General features: G+C 37.4%; 1 protein-coding gene and 1 pseudogene across 3 annotated transcripts in view; both read right to left on the bottom strand.

Moving 5' to 3' along the window:
• Znf385d (zinc finger protein 385D) overlaps positions 1-17,778 on the bottom strand; it is a 975,601-nt gene that overhangs the window by 324,269 nt on the left and 633,554 nt on the right. The window lies entirely within an intron of this gene.
• Positions 4,808-7,290, bottom strand: LOC109676550 (heterogeneous nuclear ribonucleoprotein A1-like; annotated as a pseudogene).

Raw genomic sequence — 17,778 nt, 5'->3', positions numbered from 1 at the left:
ACAGTGTGAGGCATAGAAGAGAAATCTCTAAAAACACTGGCAATTAATAACTATAAAGAAGTTAAAATTGCACCAATTTAAAAGAAAACAATGTACTGGGCACAGTGACACACACTTGTAAACCAAGCACTCAGGAGGATTACAGGAGGATGGTTTAAGGCAAGTCTGTGTTGCATAGGAAAAGCCTGTCTCAAATAATAATAATAATAATAATTAACAATAATAATGATGATAATGCAATGAAAATGAGCCAAAAAGAAAGATATCAAGGAAATTAAAATAATGATAGGAATAGTCCAATATTTATTAGAAGTATTAGGAAGTAAAATTAAGAATATCTTCTAAAGAGCAGAAGTAAAAAGATAGTGGAAAATCAGATAGAAATGATAAGAAAATTAGAAAATTGATATATACAATGTGATATCTACTTAACAAGACATCCAGCAAAAAATAAACTAAATAGAAAGACAATGAATGGTCATGTGTCTAGATAAATAGGGCCTAAGGAAAATGAATGAGAAAGGAAGAAATTTGATTCTCACTAAATTAATCTCTCAAAATATTTTGAGATACTAAATTTCAAAGAATAAATTTTCCCCTACTCCTTCTCTTCACTGCAAGAGGTGTGTCATCAAAAGGGGGCTATAACCATGCTGGAGGCAACGTGGAATGAAGGTCTCCTGAGTCTTGGGGTCCAACACTTGCTAGAATCCTGGAAATTTCCAAGGGGAGGGCAAATGGGATGTTGTGATAGAACAGAAGCACAGGAGGCCTGGAGGGTTGCTGACCCAGACTAGGCATGGGGACAGAGGGCATCAGGAAATTAGAATAAAAGTCAATTATATTTTCTGATAGACTAAACTGTATACTACTAAAAGGTATGGAAAACAACATCATCCAAGCCTTAATCAAGTGAAAAAATTAGAACAATGTTTATCTTCTAGAAAAAAAGAAATTACACGATAAAGTAAAAGTAATTATAGCCCATTATTGGCTCTATCATGAGCAGTAGGTTCAAAACCATAATAAAGAAAGCCCAAAATATTGACTTAATTAAATCCATAATATAATTATCTTTGGAGGACAGGGAGGGGTGAATGTATGAGACATTCCAATTCAGGAACTTAAGATATACTGCCTAACAGTACAAAGCAATCCTGTTATTTGTAAAAAAAAAACAAAAACAGTGATAACAATCCCCCCTCCATTTGTGTGTGTGTGTGTAAGAGAGAGAGAGAAAGAAAGAGAGAGGGAGAGAGAGGGAGAGAGAAAATAGAGTCTGTGATGTTGTTGAGGAGTTGGGAGTGGGGAGAGAGGGGAAGAACACTGGCTTCATTTGATGTTGCTCTAAATCTTAACGTACTGTTTGCCTTTCAAACTATGGGCTGTATTGTTTGTTATATGTATAAATTAATAAAACCTCAAAACCTTAATGGATACCTTTAAACTCCATTACTGAAAATAAATCTTCCTGAAGAATAAAGGTAGTCATCACTGATTTAAAAGGTCAGAAAAGAGCCTCATTTTTCTGTCTTCAGAAAATTATTGATTTTCATGTTTATGTAAGACAAAACAGAATAAAGCAAGGAAGAATACTAAACACTATACAAAGAGGTAAAGTTTTTAAAGTATTCAGCAAAGTTGTTTTTTAATTGCGTTTTTCATGCAGACTAGGGCATGAATATGTTCACAATTAATGAATATCCTCTGATCACATATATGACTTCATAGCTTCTTTTAACTTGTCAGTGTTTTCAGAATATGGCCTGAATATTGAAGAAGGGGACTAAAATTGATTAGAAACAGTCAGAAGCCAGGCAAGGTGGCCCCCACCTCTGATCCTAGCTACTCGGGTTGTAGAAGTCAGGAGGATAGCAGTTTGAGGCCAGAAACACAAACAGTTCTCAATACCCTAGCTCAACCACTGCCTGGGCACAGCGGTGTGCATCTGTCATCCCAGCTCTGTGGAAAAGAGGATTGTGGTCCAGGCTGACCCTGTAATAAAGCCATAAACAATCTCAAAAATAATCAAAGCAAAAGTAGTGGTAGAGTGCCTGCTTAGTTAACATAGGGCCCTGAGTTCAAAGCCCAGTATCTAGAGGGAGATGGAAAAAAAATCAGTCCTTAAAAGCAAACCTTAAGCTGCTACTAGATAGAATGAAATAGGTCAACATGAAAAGATCTCCACTAAGTATTAAATAGAAGCACCCAGCTATAGAGAACAGCCTGTATTCTGTGATTCCTTTTGTACACAAACACACATTAATACACCCAAGTATCTACACTTGTGGATGAACTAATTTGGGGAGGCCATGTATTAAACTGCTAAAGAAGTCATCTCGGGAGATTTAGATTCCATTCAAAACTTAATTCTCTGATGTTTTTAAATGCATGAATATGTGGTTTTTCTTAAGTAAAGTCATTAATAAAGATATGTACAATTCTTGTAGTGCTGCTATTAAAATAGATGGTTTTGGAACAGGATGGGAAGACTCATCAGTTTATACAAAGAGGAAAAGAGATGATGACTGTAACTTATTTAAAGCTAACACAGAATTTGTTGGTAATAAGATTTGTAGTGATTGCGATTTCTTCTATGTAGTATTTTTGAAGTGCACAAACTTTCCACTGATAAATTTACATTCCTTTTTAAATGAAAGAAAATTTCATTTTTCAGAAGTAGAAAGAGGGGGAGATGCCAGTGCTTTATCAGTTCTCTGGGGCATAGAGACTGAAACATTGAATGCAGCTTTCCAAAGAGGAGGGGTGTGGATCTGGGGATCACATTTGCAGATGGGCTTCATACCAAGCAGATGGGCAATTTTCTCAAGGAAAATTGTTGCTGTAGAAGCACGAGTTGCTATTTAAACCTTGGCAGACTCTGTCTCTTTCTGCTTGACTTTTCTCTCTCCAATATGTGAGTTAGGCATATGCTCAGATTTTCTTAAGGAATTCCCCCATTATAGAAGTTACTTTTTTTTTCCCCTTTGTCAAGATTGTAAACTACAGAATGTGAAGTTTAGTTTCACAGCTTTTTTCTTTATTTTTTAGCTGGTCCTTTAGGCCTATTAAGTTTTTCTTTTTGCTTCCTACGCTGCCAGACAGGTTAAGACAAAGGCCAAGAAAACAAAACAAAACAGTATCAAACAATGTGAAGACAGTACACAGAACTAGTGGCACTTGAGCCAAGCAGACAAAGCACCACTTCAGAACAAGCAATTTAGCAGAGGTTATAGTTCTAATAATCACAAATACTTTTCATGGGACGCAAATGTCGTCTGAAGGTCAAGGCAGAATCCCTCACTTTATTGTGTGTTTTCTGTTCTTTTCTTAGGTATGTAAGGGAATGTGGTAGAAATTTTTTTTTGTCTTTATGTCTCTTCTCCACCATGAGTTGTTAGAGTAATTACTTTGCTTCTAATTCAGTAAGTAGTGTTGATCTCATCTGTGTCCATTTTTAACAAAAAGCAACCATTCCTTTAGTAGTTCAAACTAAGACAGAATTGAAGTGCTATATGAGACAGGAGAGAAACACTGTTGCCCTATGAGCAACAGTGACGTCCATGGAGGTTCGTGGAAATGTCTTCGCTGCAGATAACTGGTACATTCAATTTTTGGTTTTCAGCTGAAAGTTTCAAGAGATTTCCCTTCCCCAAAGAAGAAATCTGACTCCTTCAACTTCCTATCCTGTTTTGGGGACAAAAATCTGGATCTCTGCCAGTGCTTAGAGACTGGAACTCCCTAGGGGATATTTTAAAAAACATTAGCAGTTCTAATGGTTTTCATTATTTAATGGTTTCCAACGTTATGCATGTGAATGAAAACTAAAAGTTTAGAAAGTTTAAGAATTAACAACTCACATGCAGTCTACATTTTGAGCCTGGATTTAATAACTTTCATATTTTCTTTGGCTTTTTCTGAAAGATATTTGATAATTAAAAATGAAGGGCCCAACATGCTGGGCTTCTTTCATCATGAAGAGGCACTGCTTTGAGCAATTAACTTTCTGGGTTTTAATTTTCATACCCAGAAAATGAAGTAATGGTGTAAATCCACTCTGATGTTCCCTCTTGGCTTTAATATTCAGTGACAAAGACATGGTGTTCCTCATCTGTAGAGCACTTGCCCTCTCTATAAAAAGAAGGACGTGGGATTTATAGAGCCATGGGAACCACTCTCTGCCTCTGGGGAGTAAACTGTTCTTTCAGTCTCTCCCTTCCCACCTGAAATGCAGCCCTCAGATGACCAACTCTAGCCTGTTTTCATATGTAATTTTTTTTTGTTGTTTCTTTCTTTTTTTTTTTAATTGAGACAGGGTCTTGCTATGTATTGTAGGCTGGCCTAGAATTGTCAGTTCTCCTACCTAAGTCAAGTTTTGGGGTTACAGGTATGTGTTGCCACACCTAGCTGCATATAATCCTTTATTGGAGGGCTGGACTGGTGGGCATATCCCTGTAATCCTAGGTACGCAGAAGACAGAGATTGGTAGTATCTCGTTTCAAGGCCAGCTTGAGCAAAATGTTAGCAAAACATATCTCTACCAATAAGCCAGGTGTGGTGGCTTGTGCCTATCATACCAGCTACAGGGGAGACAAAGATAGAAGGGTTGAGGCCAACTGAGGCAAATGTGTGAGACTCTATACAAAAAAACAACATAGTAAAAAAAAAAAGGGCTGGAGGCACAGATCAAGTGATACAGTGCTTAGCAAGTATAAGGGCCTAAATTCAAAATCCTGGTACTGCCCCAATCCTCCTTACTTGAAATATAGCCACGCCACCTTGATTGATCATGGTATGGTAGCTTTCAGGCTGTCATGGAACAGTTGCATGCTTGGGCCAGTAGCCTTAAAGTACCATCATATTTAGTAGCAGCTGGCCCTTTCAGAGTGAGTCTGTTGGTTCCTGGTATACACAATCTTTGACCTGCTACAGATCTTTTTGTCTGCTAGGAGTGGGAGCAAAAAAGAAATAGACACATTGTTTTTTCCACCAACCAGCTACAGCAGGTCACAGAAATACTGCAAGATTGGGTTCCTCACTTACTAAATTGTGAAAATAATAAATGTCCTGCCTACTTCACAGGCTGTGATAAGAGTCAAATGAAGTATTGCTTAATAGAATATTTTATAAACCACAAACCTCACAAATCTGCCTATATGAGTAGTAAGAGATTTTCACAACCCATTTCATGGATGGAAAGAACAAAGAACCACTGCCACTTTCTTTTTTTTTTTTTGGCATTCAAAGTGTAATTTGGACAGGCAGGCACAGCATCAGCATTTCTTTTTTTTTTTTTCCAAGAGAATTAAATCATTTATTGATTACACATGATAATGGATGATACACAAGCTTCATTGCCATCTATTATTTTATCTGGTACCATTATCCAATTTAGATATTGCATAGGATGTGCCAACAATTGCTTTTAACCAATAATTCAATGATTTTTGTTGGGTGACCCTTTCAAGAAATTCCTAAAGTCACAATAGTAACTATCAGCTTAACTACACCAAGGTTTCTGAAGACAATTCTTCCCTCCATCAAGCAGTTGCAAGTAAATTTCAAGTGGACTTTGGCATCACCCTTAAGGAATTCTAACTGCACACTGTTGGGGAAGTTTATCAAGAGGGCTTCAGAGTAGACAAACTTTACACAGCACATTAAAAAAAAAGACACATTTATTCAGCGTCATGATCAGACTATTACATATAGCAATCAAAAGCATGGGAGCAAAAAAAAAAGTCTACATTAAAACCCTTTGTTGGGGGTGCTGGAGGTGTGGCTTAAGTGGTAGAGCATCTGCTTTGCAAGCATGAGGACGTGAGTTCAAACTCCAGTCACACCAAAAGAAAAAAAAAAAATCCTTTGTTGGAATGCTTATACTTTCCACAGAACAGAAACTAAAATAACCTGCAATACAATTAGTCATAAATACAGTCTTTGAGTTTTTTGCCCACACACATGAGTATTGTCTAAAACATGTCTTCTTTGTAGCAGCCAGGCCCTGCCACCACTGTGCTTGGCTGAGTTCACAAATCTGTTGTAACCTGTAGCTTCCCTGTCATTTCTCTGGCCCTCCTCTCCTGCTAAGCTTTGTTTCCTGGCAATTAAAACCTTCCACCACTGCTATAGTTACTGCTACTGGAACCACAATAGCCATGTTGGTTTCATGGTTTAGCAAAGTATAGGCCTCTACCACCATAAGGGCCAGAGCTTCGGCCTCCAAGGTTTCCTCCCTTCATGGGTCCAAAATTTGAAGAGTGATTGTTGTAATTGCCAAAGGCATTGTAGCTTCCACCACCTCCAAAATTGCTTCCACTACCACTGCCAAAGCCACCCCTGCCTCCTCTGTCGTTATAGATGTCATACGTACCACTCCCACCATAGCCACTGACCTGGTTTCCATAACCCTGGCACCACTTCCATAGCCTGTGCTTCCTCCAGAGTAACCAGGGCCGCCTCCTCCATAACCACCATCATTACCAACTCCATTGTAGCCATCCCCATTGCCACTACATGCACCACCACCCCGACCGCTACTAAAGCCACCTCAGCCACTGAACTTTCCTCCCTGACCAAAACTGTCAATGCCACCAAAACACCTCCATGACCACCAGCAAAGTTTCCAGAACCACTTCGACCTCTATGTCTAGATAAAGCACTGGTTATCTCTTGTTTCGACAGGGCTTTCCATACTCAGCAGCTGTGGCCATCCACAGTATGGTGTTTCTGAAAGACCATCTTATCCTCAGAATCATGCTCATCAAAGGTGACAAAAGCAAAGCCCCTTTTCTTTCCACTGCCTTGGTCTGTCATGATTTCTATCACTTCAATTTTTCCACACTGCTCAAAATAATCTCATAGGTATTGTTCTTCAGTGTCTTCTTTAATGCCACCAACAAAGATTTTTTTTCACAATTAAGTGGGCACCTGGTCTTTGAGAATCTTCTCTTGAGACTGCTCTTTTTGGTTCCTCAGCTCTTCCATCCACCTTGTGTGGCCTTGCATTCATAGCTGCATCCACCTCCTCCACAAGGGCATAAGTGACAAATCAAAAGCCCCTGGAACACTTGGTGTTTGGATCTCTCATTACCACACAGAACGTGAGGGTACCTCATTGCTCAAAATGGTTCTGCAGATTCTCATCGGTCGTTTCAAAGCTCAGCCCTCTGATGAAGAGCTTCCGCAGTTGCTTGGGCTCTTTAGGAGACTCTGACTTAGACATGATGGCAGCGGGAAGAGAAACTTAAGCGATGCTTCCTCTGCTGTGTCCACAGACAGAAAAGCAGTATCAGCATTTCTTGGAAGTGTGATAGAAATGCAGGTTTCCAGGCACTGGCCTGGGATTCAGGTCTGCATTTTCACACTATCCTCGGGTGATGGGTACTCTTGCTATAATCTGAGGAGTGTTTCTGTAGAAGTTCTTTTCTGCCAAGTACCAACCACTTTAAAAGACTCATCTCCTCCTGATAAAGAAACCAAGGCCCGCTGAAATTTCAGGACATACTGAGGAGGTTTTTACAAGTCAACTTGCAAATGATGGGAGCATAACAGAGGTTAGCTTTTAGAAATGTGTTTGAAATGGTTCTGTGCTCAGGATGCTCACTACCTAGTAAAAGATAGGCACATCATTATGCAAGCAGACATGCTGGGGGAAGCTTATAACAGCTTGATTGGGTTGCTGAAATCCACGAAGAATTGCCATCTATTATTATGTGGTCATGGAGTGATGTCACCTGGACATGTCACCAATTTCTAGGCTTTCTTTTCATCAGCAAAAGTGCCAAATAGGGAGCTGTGAAACTATTTTCCTATAATATCTCATTGAGATGGAGTCGAATTGGTTATGAAAATCAGGTTTTATTGGATACTCTTATTACTACCTCATCATTTCTGTGAAGTCCTAGAAAGTAACAAGATCAAGGATATACCATGGAGACATTAATGGGGAGAGGAACAAAGAATGACTAAAGATCTAAAAAAAAAAAACTGCCCATGGAAATATAGTCAAGAAACTCCAATGATGAAGGATATGTGGTGGTATAAATTGTACTACATGAAATTTGCCAGGCTGGGGAAGTAGGAAAGTGGTGATGAAAAGTAAGGGAGAAAAAAATGAGAAATTTTTAAACCAAAGAGAGTTGAAACGGATGTGGGAAGATGGATGTGGTCTGAGCCTTGGAAAGACTGTTCTAGTAAGGTCATTCTAGGTCTCTGAGGCCCCTCTTGAAAGCTGGAGATCCCAGCAGGCCACTCAGAGAAGAGAAAACAGAGTGGATTCAGAGGTATCTTAGTCTCTTTGAGCTGCCACAAGAAAATCTATTAACTAGGCAGTGATAAGCAATAGAAATTTACTTCTCATAGTTACGGAAGCCGGGAAGTCCACGACCAGGAAGTTTAGGTGCTAGTGGATTCTGTATCTGATGTGTGTCTATGTCCTGGTTCATAGAGAGCAGTTTCTCACTGTGGTGGAAGAGGTTAGGGAGCTTTTAGCGCCTCTTTTTTCTTTTTAACAAGGGCACTAATGCAGTTCATAAACCTCAAATGTGGTAGATGTGATAGAAGGATGAGTAACCCAGGATGTGACAATAGTTTAAAAAAGAATGGAGGACCAGACATGGTAAAACCCAGCTACTTGGGAGGTGGAAGTGGGAGGATAATAGTTACAGTCCAGCTTAGACAAAAAGTTAGTGAGACACCATCTCAATCAACAAGTGGGTATGGTGGTGTGTTCTTCTGATCCAAGCTAGTCAAGAAGCATAGGTAAGAGGATTATGGTCTGAGGCCAGCACTGGGCAAAAGCACAAGACCCTATCTAAAAAAATAACAAGAGGATGACTCGAGTCATAGAGCACCTGCCTACTGAGTATGAGGGCCTCAGTTCAAACCCCAGTGCCACTCACCCGCACAAAAAACGGTAGCTTCTGAAACCAATGCTACTTATTCTGGTGTGTAAGAGAAGGGGAAAAGAGTTAAGAAAAAAGAAGCCTGAGTTTCAACCCCAGTTCTGCTACTTGCCACTACTCTATGAGCTCAGCTTCATCTAAAGATGCAAATAGTATTGCATGTCACAAAATATTATTTTGACAAATGAAATAATGATTATTAAGCAATGAAAATTGATAGGTGCTCATGACATATTACTCCTTTGTCTATGTTTTTCTTTAACGAAGGCTCAGTTCATTAGCCTCTACTTGTCTAGACAGTGTCCACTGTGTTGAGTATTATATCAACTGTTCATTCATGCTCTTTAATTAAACAAAATAAAAGTTTAAAAGAAAAGAATTCCATGCTGAAGTGTGTGTTCCAGCCCTGGTTGTCCTCAGATCACCCTTCGGTTTCCATTCCTAACAACAGAATTCACCAGATTTGAGATTACCCACTGTGAATGGAAAAGCCATTGAAGTCTTTTTCACATAATTATGAACACAGTTGCTGTAGGGCCCAAGAGCCCCACTGAGTCTCTAATAGCTGAGGAGCCTGGAAAGTCTATGCATCAGTGACAGGCTATGGACTCACCTTGGTAACAGATGGTTTTATCAGTGTCCACTGCCAGACACTTGGCTGAGGGTGGAACATGAGGCCATTAGTGTCTGTTCTACTTTGGTAGAGTGGCAGCTGTGTGCATAAGAAAAGCTGGGCCTGAAAATAATTGTTAGTGAGTGACCCAATGCACTTTTGATGCCATATAGGGAAAAAATAAACTAAATGAAAACTTTAAAAATTCTTTCTTGTGGGTGCTGCAATGGGAAAGATAAGCTCAATAATCATGTTAGTTCCACGCAAGAGGAAGGTCAAGACGTCTCCTAGTAAAAATAAATGGAACGGAGACTAAGATGTCCACAGGTGTATAACACTTTGTGAATTTGTGAAAAGAAATTCTGACCCTGGCTACTTTGGCAAACACATTTGAAAAATAAAGAATAAAAAGCTTTTCTCCCACTACTGCTCCTTCAAATTATAGGCATTCAAATATTGTGAAGAGGATGATTACCAAAGAGTCTGCAAGGGAAAAGACATTTTCCATCCTCAACTGCAAAGGGAAAATAGTCTTCTTAATAAAACAGAAAATATTAATTCAAGACCTAGAATGCAAGAACCGTAATTGGCTACAATGACACATAAATGTACTTAAGGCACACATTTGAGAAAACTAGTACTCTATGGTCATCCAATCATATGGCATGAATATGCAGTAGGAGTGTTGGAGTACAGCCCAGGGAGCCCTCAGTTTCTTACTGCATTTGGTATCTTGATGTAAACAGTCATCAACTCCTTTATTTTTTAAATCAAGTTCTGGCAAATTTCTCTAGTTCTTTGAAGCCATCCCAGAGTCAAAGTATAAATAATATCACTGCTAGAGTATTTATCCATCAGCCTTAACTTTCTATGACTATGTTACAAATAACCATAAATGGAACAGCTTAAATAATATAGGTTTCTTAGTCCATTCTATGAAGCCAGAATTACCTAATGCCAAAGCCAGATGAAGACATTATAGGAGAACCACAGATCAGTATCTCTCATAAACATAGATGTAAAAATCCTCAATAAAAAATAATGTATTCAATCCAAAAATGTATAAAAAGAAATATATACCATTACCTAGTGGGATTTATCCTAGGTGTGCAAGGTTAGTTCAATACTTGAAAAATCAATTAATGCAACCTATCACATCAAGAGGCTGAAGAAGAAAAGAATCACAAGATCATACTATAAGGAATATTTACAAGAATCCTATGTCTAGCATCATACTTCCTGGTGGGAACTGGAAACTTTCCCATTAAAGATGAGGAGCAAGGTAAAGGCCCCTATTGCCATTCCTTTTTAACAGTATGCTATAAATATTAGCCAAGGCAGTGAGACAAAAAATTAATAAAAGGACACATACACTGCAAAGGAAGAGATAAAACTGTTATTCTTTGTAGATGACATGATTGTATATATTTAGAAAATCAGAAAGAAATAGTAAGTGACTACAGCACAGGACATAAGAGTAACACACAAAACTCAATTGTTTTATATATTCCATGAATAGATAAAGAAATTGAAATTAAAAACATAAACAGTTTATATTTTTACACCAAAAGTGACATACTTAGGTATACATCTAACAAAATATGTAAAGAATCTATATGAGAAAAATCACAAACCTGATGAGAGAAACAAACAAGAACAAGTACATGGAGTGGAGATATAGTCAATGTCCATTAATAGAAGACTCACTTCTGTCAAGATGTCTTTCCTCCCCTAACTTCAACTTCAAATTCAATAGAGTGCTGGAAAGTTATTTTCAGGATATTGACAAAATATTCACAAAGGTTTATGTAATAAAGATTCTATGGAGAGGCAAAATACCAAAATGGTCAACAAAATATTGAAGAACAAAGTTGGAAGACTGACTAACTCAAAAATTACTAGAAAGCTATGGTAATTAAGACAATGAGGCATTAGTAGAAGAATAGATAAATGAGTAAATGGAATGGAACAGAGATCCCAGAAACAGACACCCAGAAATATGGTCAACTTATCTTTGATAAAGTAGTAAAAACAAAAGACAGGGTTTTTTTAAATGGCATAGCAACAACTGGAAACACACACACACACACACACACACACACACACACACAAATAAGTACAGACATCGACTTTGTACTCCTCACAAAAACTAACTCTAAGTAGATCATAAACCTAAATGTAGAATACAGTTAGAAAACTTCTAGAAGATAATGCAGGAGAAAATCTTGGAATTGGAAGTTGCAGAAAACTTTCTTATTATCTTAGAAATATTAATTTTGGTGCTTAGAAGATAAATCAGCTATAAGTAATTAAGGTCACCTAAGCATTAAGAAAGAAAATATAAACAACTAAGAAATAGTACCATTCCAGAAAGAAGAAATGATATGGTTTTCAACTACTATAGGAGACTGGGAAAATTTTTTCTTCCTTCCTTCCTTCTTCCTTCTTCCTTTCTTCCTTTCCCTCTCTCCCTCCTTCCCTCCCTCCCTCTCTTCCTTCCTTCCTTCTTTCCTTCCTTCCTTCCTTTGTTTCTTCTTCCTTCCTTTCTGTTTTTAGTTATATTTAACCAACATAGACTTTAAGTTAAAACCATGTCATTACATTATGACAAAATGATCAATTCACCAAGACATAATAATTTAAATATATATGCACTGAACATTAGAACACCTAAATACATATGCCAATTATTTATTAAATAATCAGATGGGAGAGATAAACTACAATCTTAGAATAGGTGTCCCCAATATCTAACTTCTCAGCAATGGACAGATCATGGACAGAAAAATGGTCTTGACTTACCCTGCAGACCAAAGGGATCTGACAACATTTATAGAAAATTCCATCCAACTGCCACAAAATACACATTCTTTTCAAACATACAGGAGTATTATCCAGGGCAGGCCATATGTTAGGCCATGAAACAAATCTTAACAAATTTAGGAGGACTGAAATCATATCAAAGTACCTTTTAGGATCACAAGGACACAAAAATGAAAATCAGTAAAGGAAATCTCTTAGAAAATATGAAAATATATGGAAACTAAAGAACATGCTTGCAAACAACCAATGAATCCCAGAAAAAAAATCAAAAGGAAATCAAAAATTAACTTGAAACAAAGAAGAGAAATGCAACACAAAAAATGTAAAGGAGGCATAAAAATCAGTGTTAAGAGGGAATTTATGATGACTAATGTCTATATCAGAAAAGAAGAATAGATCATAAAATGTCTACAGCCAGACACTTTGGCACTTGCCTGTAATTTCAGCACTGGGGAGGCTGAGGCAGCAAGATGTGAGTATGAGACCAGCCTGGCTACATACACAGGGAGTCCTGACTCAGAACAAACAAGCAAACGTAAAAATCTAATGTCACAAATCAAGGGACTAGTAAGCTCAAAGTGGACAGAAGGACGTAAAGAAATTCAGAGCAGAAATAAATGAAATAGAGATGTGAAAAACAATTTAAAAATGAAGAAAACTAAGGTTTTTTTTAAATTTTATTTTTATTATTTTTACATTGAGTTGGTTTTTTGAAAGGATAAATAAAATCAACAAACCCTTAGCTAGACTAACTAGGAATAAAAGAGACTATTCAAATAAAGCCAAAACACATCTGATACCACAGAAATACAAAGGATCACAGTGGCTACCATGAATAATTATGCACTAACAAATTTGATAATCTGGAAGAAATACTAAATTCCTAAACACATACTACCTACCAGAACTGAATTATGAAAAAACAGAAAATCTGAACAGACTAATAACAAGTTAGGAGAGTGAATCAATAATAAGAAACTGCCCACCAAAGCCCAAGACCAGATGGCTTCACTGCTGAATTCCACCAAATATTTAAAGAAAAACCAATCCGTTTTTCTCAAACTCTTTCCAAAACATCAAAGCAGAAGGAACACTTCCAAACATATTTTACAAGGCTAGTAGTAGACTGATAGGCAAGACAAGAACACTATAAGAAAAGAAAATTATAGGCCAATATCATGTAAACACAGATGAAAAAATACTCAACAACATATTATCAAACTGAATTCAAGAACATATTAATATCTAGGCATGGTTGCACACACCTATAGTCCCAGAACCTGGGAGATGGAGGCAGGAGGAAACAGAGTTCAAGGACAGTCTGGGCTACATAGAGTTGATTGGCAAGATTTCTTAAAACACAATACACAGTGAAAAATGACAGACTACAGAATCATATAATCTAAACATTTCCTTAAAAGCTAAGGAAATTTGACATAAAATTTAATTGATGGACCTTGAAAATGACTCAATTAACTAACATTGATTGCAATTTCAATACTGTTCAGGGCTTATTATGAGTATATATTTAAATACTGTTTAATTTACATGTGGTTTAATTTATATAATGTTTACAAAAGAGTAGAAAATAGGAAAGGCTTTGACCTTTAATCATAGATAGAGATGGAGTAGTTTATTTAATACAATAAATCCAACTATCATGAGGATTTAGTATTTTTTAAGAGAGTTTTTCATCATTGCTTCCAAAATAACGTTTTTCGCTTGAAATTCCTAAAGCAGAAGGACAAAGCGCTTCAAAAACACAGAATAAAACAATGTTTATGTAATAGACATTCAAATAAGCAATATAAAACACTTGAAATAGTATATTATCTTGCTAAAAAGGAATTTTATTTTCAGAATAGATTACTTTGCTTTATAAAAATGTCACAGGTTTAACACTAACTCCATGTGCACGAGTTTTAGGGAAATTCTCACAGGCCCACTGTGTCAGAGAATGACTTTTCCACTCTGGAGCTATACACAATCAAACCTTCAAACAACTAAGTCAACTAAACGACAGGAATCACCACATACCTATCAGTACTAACTCTTAATGTTAACGGACTTAATTCACTCATCAAAAGGCACCACTTGACGAAATGGATTAAAAAGGAAGATCCAACAATTTGTTGCTTACAGGAGACCCATCTCACCTACAGAAATAAGCATAGGCTTAGGATGAAAGGCTGGAAGAAGATTTACCAAGCCAACGGCTCCCGAAAACAGGCAGGAGTAGCAATACTTACCTCTGACAAAGTAGACTTCAAACCTACATTGATCAAACGAGATAAAGAAGGACATTCCATACTAATAAAAGGGGAAATAGACCAAAAGGAAATAATAATCATCAATCTGTATGCACCCAATGTCAACGCACCCAATTTCATCAAACATACCCTGAAAGACCTAAAAGCATATATAAACGCCAACTCAGTGGTTGTGGGAGACTTTAACACCTCACTATCATTAATAGATAGGTCATCCAAACAAAAAATCAATAAAGAAATCCAAGATCTAAAATATACAATAGATCAATGGGCCTAGTTGATGTCTACAGAACATTCCATTCAACTTCTACACAATATACATTCTTCTCAGCAACCCATGGAACCTTCTCCAAAATAGATCATATCTAAGGGCACAAAGCAAGCTTCAGCAAACATAAGAAAACAGAAATTATACCATGCATACTATCTGATCACAATGCAATAAAACTAGAACTCAACAACAAAAGTAAAGACAAAAAACTTGCAAACAGCTGGAAACTAAATAACTCATTACTTAATGAACAATGGGTCATTGATGAAATAAAAGAGGAAATTAAAAGGTTCCTGGAAGTCAATGAAAATGAAAAGACAACCTACCAGAACCTATGAGACACAGCAAAGGCAGTCCTGAGAGGAAAGTTTATAGTCATGAGTGCATATATTAAAAAGACTGAAAGATCCCAAATCAATGACCTAATGATACATCTCAAACTCCTAGAAAAACAAGAACAAGCACATCCCAAAAAAATAGGAGAGAAATAATAAAAATAAGAGCTGAAATCAACAAAATAGAAACCAAAAAAACCATACAAAGAATTAATGAAACAAAAAGTTGTTTCTTTGAAAAAATAAGATCCACAGACCCCTGACAAACCTGACTAAAATGAGGAGAGAAAAAACTCAAATTAGTAGAATCAGGAATGCAAAAGGGGAGATAACAACAAACAAAATAATAACAGACAATTTTCCAAATCTCAAAAGAAGAAATTCAAATGGCCAAAAAACACATGAAAAAATGCTCACCATCTCTAGCAATAAAGGAAATACAAATTAAAACCACACTAAGATTCCACCTCACCCCTGTTAGAATAGCTATCATTAGCAACACCACCAACAACAGGTGTTGGCGAGGATGTGGGGGAAAAAGGAACCCACTTACACTCTTGGTGGGAATGTAAGCTAGTACACCACTCTGGAAAAAAATTTGGAGGCTACTTAAAAAACTAAACATTGATCTACCATTTGATCCAGCAATACCACTCTTGGGAATATACCCAAAAGACTGTGACACTGGTTACTCCAGAGGCACCTACACACCCATGTTTATTGCAGCACTATTCACAGTAGCCAAGTTATGAAAACAGCCAAGATGCCCCACTACCGACAAATGGATCAAGAAAATGTGGTATTTATACACAATGGAATTTTATGCAGCCATGAAGAAGAACGAAATGTTATCATTCACTGGTAAATGGATGGAATTGAAGAATATCATTCTGAGTGAGGTTAGCCTGGCCCAAAACACCAAAAATCGTATGTTCTCCCTCATATGTGGACATTAGATCAAGGGCAAACACAAGGAGATTGGACTTAGAGCACATGATAAAAGTGAGAGCACACAAGGGATGTGTGAGTATAGGTAAGACACCTAAAAATTTACCTAGCATTTGTTGCCCTCAATGCAGAGAAACTAAAGCAGATACCTTAAAAGCAACTGAGGCCAATAGGAAAAGGGGACCAGGAACTAGAGAAAAGGTTAGATCAAAAAGAATTAACCTAGAAGGTAACACACACGCATAGGAAATTAATGTGAGTCAACTCCCTGTATAGCTATCCTTATCTCAACCAGCAAAAACCCTTGTTCCTTCCTATTATTGTTTATACTCTCTCTTCAACAAAATTAGAGATAAGGGCAAAATAGTTTCTGCTGGGTATTGAGGGAGTGGGGGGGAGAGGGAGGGGGCACAGTGGGTGGTAAGGGACGGGGTGGGGGCAGGGGGAAGAAATGACCCAAGCATTGTATGCACATATGAATAATAAAACAATAAAAAAAAAAGGGTGAGGACAAGCAGGGTTGAAGAGGTGGGGTGGAGTGAAAAAAACAAAAACACTAACTCTATGTGCACGAGTTTTAGGGAAATTCTCACAGGCCCACTGCGTCAGAGAATGACTTTTCCACTCTGGAGCTAGGAACACACCATAGAGAAACTGTTCAGGGCATCCTATGTCCTTAGGACTTGGGCAGGTTAATAGCATAACATAATATTTGTGAAGTACTTGAAAGCCACCAGTCTTAAAGGCATTAGGAATTAGACTGAGGAAATATTCCGGCAGAAATAAGAAAGGACTTTGGGAAACAGAGAATGAAGGGGAGAAGGAGGGGAGGTAGGCAAATTTTCAGTCTCAGCCTAATCTTGTGGGGAACATTTGGGGGTATTAGTTACACCAGAATTTGTCTAGCATTAAGGCAAGATGGCTAAAGGACATTTCTAAGGTCTGTCTGCTGCCACTGGGGAGATATAACCCCCCATGCACTGCCACCTGTCCTTATCAGTACGTGAAACTGCTCCAGGAACCTAAGGACCATCCTCTACAGAGTGTGGCAGGTACAGGTGGCACCTTAGCATCAAAGGGTGGAAGGGAGAATGGATGTACCAAAAATGGCAAATCTGATCAGACAGGATCTGGGTGGAGTACCAAGAGTATTCAATGTACCATCTTTTATGATACTGAATTTTTTCCTAGATTTTTGCTTTCAACTATTTTCTAGAAAATTATCTAGACACCGAGTATTTTTTTCTATGTAAGAGTAGGTAGAGTCATTACTGGGTAAAATCAGGGTGTTTTATTAACTGGAAACCATTTATGATTGTACAACTCAGCAGAAAGCCTAAAAGATCCTTAATAAACTAACTTTTCAAAACATTTTGACTTTCAGTTTAATTTTACAGTAAAGAAATATACATTTTCTTTGAAACTATATAGAATAGATGTGAAAACAACTTGAGTAAATAGTTGTGTTGTTTTAGAACACAAAATACTCATGTACCATCCCTGCCATAATTCAAATAAAATGTAACTTTTAAGACAACACATCAAGAAACAAAAGCATTTTTCTCAGACTTCATCATTTTTTAGGCTTCCTGAAATTGGACAAATCCCAGTG

Source organism: Castor canadensis, chromosome 10, assembly GCF_047511655.1.
Source record: "Castor canadensis chromosome 10, mCasCan1.hap1v2, whole genome shotgun sequence".
Taxonomy (NCBI): Eukaryota; Metazoa; Chordata; class Mammalia; order Rodentia; family Castoridae; genus Castor; species Castor canadensis.
Note: the sequence above shows the minus strand (reverse complement) of the source record. Positions and strands in the feature narration are given on the sequence as shown.